This window comes from Barbus barbus (genome assembly GCF_936440315.1).
Source record: "Barbus barbus genome assembly, chromosome: 47".
Taxonomy (NCBI): Eukaryota; Metazoa; Chordata; class Actinopteri; order Cypriniformes; family Cyprinidae; genus Barbus; species Barbus barbus.
Window position 1 is genome coordinate 21,157,978 of NC_136725.1, and position 3,525 is coordinate 21,161,502.

Sequence of the window (3,525 nt, forward strand, 5' to 3'; positions counted from 1 at the left end):
CCATTGTGCGCTTCCACTCAACCTTTTCTTGCCTCTGAGAATGGCGATGCAACTTGCTTTGCTAATAACCTATAAACACTGATGCATTTTGGCCACGTAGTCACTTGCAGGTAAAGAACTAATTATTAATCTTTCCCAGTCATTTTCCTTGAGGAATGTCTTGTTGGGACATTGGAGAGCAAGTCTTTTCACAAAGAATATCTTTGAGAGTTTTTGATTGGCACTGGAGAACCTGGGATGGTAGATTGAGAAGCAGAAGCATGTGTGATAGATTAATGGTATGGACAAACTTTTTTCTCCAATTTTGGACCTGAAGAGATGAAAAGCTTTGGGGAGGGTACGAATATAATGGCGATGTATGCAGTGGAAGAGCTTATTAATATTGTCTTTCCATAGTCATTGTCCTTAAGGAATGTCTTGTCGGGACATTAGAGAGCAAGTCTTTCCATTAAGAATATCTTTTGATTTGGCACTGAAGAACCCGGGATGGTAGAACGTAATTTCCTCTTTACTTTGGACCTGAAGAGATGAAAGGGTTTGGGTAGGGGAAATCGCTGAGGAATGGTAAAAATATAATTGCTGTACACACAGGTGAAGAACTGATGAAGAGTTGGTATGCTTATTAATTGTCTTTCCTGGTCCTTTTCCTTGAGGAATGTCTTGTTGGGACGTTGGAGAGCAAATCTTTCCGCCAAGAGTATCTTTATGAGAGTTTTGATTGGCACTGGAGAGAGAAACTTGCAAGTGGACAGTAGACGAGAAGCAGAAATGTTTGTGATAGGGCTGTGTATTGGCAAGAATCTGGCGATACGATACGTATCACGATACAGGGGTTGTGATACGATATACATTGCGATACTGTAAGCAAGGCGATATATTGGGATATTTCTTATTTTAGGAATAGGATATATATATTTTTAGGAAAGCTGTCACTAAGAACATACCACCATATGCAAACCTTAGTAAAAAATAAATAAATAGTTTAACCAGAACACACTGCAGAACACACTGGGATCTGGATTTGCAATAATCAGTCCCTATAACATTCAACATTATCGAACCACTTTTTGTGCAGTACGAGGAAAGGGGGAAATATTCAAGTGCTTTCTTTCATCCTCCATTACTGGCAGCGAACTATATTAACACTAACATTAGTGGAGTGCCCTGATGCTAGTATTTCCTGTCACTGTTTAAGTTCAGAGATGAAGACTGATATCTAGCGGTCGGGGTATGAACTCAAAACTAAACAACTGCCATAAATCTTGTATGATTTTTTTTTATTTATTTTTTTTATATCGATATTCCGTTTTGGAGAATCGATACAGCATCGCCAAATAAAATATCGCGATACTCACGTGTATCGATATTTTCTTACACCCCTAGTTTGTGATAGTTTTATGGTGATGAGATGAACCAATGTGGCGGCAAGCATTTTCCCACAACTTTAGAATCAGTGATGAAGGTGTTCTTCTCTGAGGAATGTTATAGATCTTGACCTGGAGAGACCTACTAAATCTGCTGAGTTAAGATAGTCACTGCCGGTTTCGTTCCACCGCTACGTACTTGCTCTGGCCCGACACCCTGCCGCTCCTCTAGACACAAACAAACATGCAAACCGCTCACAGATGTGTAATGAAACATGGAATCTTATCACGTTCCATGCTGGCGATGTCATAGTAGTATCGTTTTGGAATTTAGGCTTTCATTTAAAGGGAGAGTCTACCAAAAGTACTCAACCTCATATCATTCCAAACCTGTATGAGTTTATTTCTTCTGTGGAACATAGGATATTTTAACAAATGCCTCAGTATTTATTTATTTATTTATTTATACGATGTAAGTCAATTATGTTTTAGTCCCCATTGACTTTCATTGTTTGGACAAAAAGTTCAACATTCTTCAAAATATATTCTTTTTTTGTGTGTTCCAAACAAATAAATCTTTTTTTCAATCAAATCAAACTTTTTTTTTTAATATATTCCATTTTATTTAAAAGGTGTATTAAATGTTATATTTTATATTATAATATGCTTAAATATTTATTTTAATATTTATTAAGTTTTCTTTAAATGTTTAAGTTTTCTGTAAAAACACATTTTTAATATTTAATTTGTTCTATTTTTTTCTTATGTATTTTATAAAAGTGTATTTAAATAGATATTAAGCATTCTTTACATGATCTATTTCCAAAATAATTATATAAATAATTTATCTATCTATCTATCTGTTCATATATAATTTATTAATTTTATATATATTGAGTATAATGAGAATCTCTCTGAACTTTTTGGGGTGAAATATGCCTTTAAACTAACTTTATTGTGCTGAAAATCACCTGTCTTTGACTTTACAACAAACCGTGGAAGTACTGGAACTGACTCAGAATAATTGGATGCTGACATGCCGCGAGTGTTCAAACAACTTCTGAATCTCTTGCATCTGGCTTTGCTCTCGTAGGTGTACACAAAGACGAGGTAGTGTGCAAAAACCGGTTGTTCTTCACTTTCTGTTTGCTGCTAATGAATTTATTCAAAGGGAGGTGGCGGACTGGCTTGTACACACTCGCACACTCTTCAAGTCCTGTGTGTGTGTTTGAGAAATTTAAACCGCACCAAACACAGGCCTGGACACTAAACAAATAAAGCTGACCTACAAGGCATGCGCTACACAGACAAACAGCAGCGCGGTCACTGCCACCTCGCAGCTATACTGAGCTTCCCTCTCCTGAAAACAACTCGTCTATATCTATCTACCTACACGGGGATTCAAGTTACGTTTGCATATTTTTCCATGTCGGAGTCTTTGCTGCATGCTGAACTTGCGTCACACAATCTGTCGAGGCCTAAAGGCGAAGCGCGATTATTAGAGAATGAGGCAGGTATGGGTTTAACTGGGAACATTTGCTTTTTGTCGCTCTGCAAAGAATCAAACTTCCATTTTCATCACTGTTATGCACATTACATTTTTGTGGATGGGTGGTGGATGTCTGAGGGCGACGCATTGAATGCATCGTCAATTTACCTGCTTAAAACTGACCCAGCACTCCAACAAGTCACAACACTTAACGGCTCAATCAGTGGCGTGTTTTTACGTGCTTTTCGCACGTAATACAGAATCGGCACTCAATATTCAAATATTCATGCGTTGATGCATATATTGCGCCACACTGTCAGACACTTTAAATGCTTTCAGCTTTGAGTAAATCGCAGGGCAATTTGTTTCCTGATCTCTCAGGTAAGAGATATGATCAGTGTTCTTCACAGCTCACTGTCTGTAGGCGTGTATGTATTGCGGTGTCCCGTTTTCCCCTCGATTTACTTGCTCTCCGTGAGATGCATGTCTTTTTATATCCACAATGATCTTTATTATACTCTGTTCTTGCTTACAGTTTCAAGCCCGCATTCTTCACTGCAGCTCCGTTGCTGGTGTTGAGACACTTTTAGCCAGAGAGCTGTGTGTGTTTGTTTGTGTGCACATGTGTGGAGGAATGCGTTATCAGGCCCAGCCTTCCTGTGGTTCCTAATC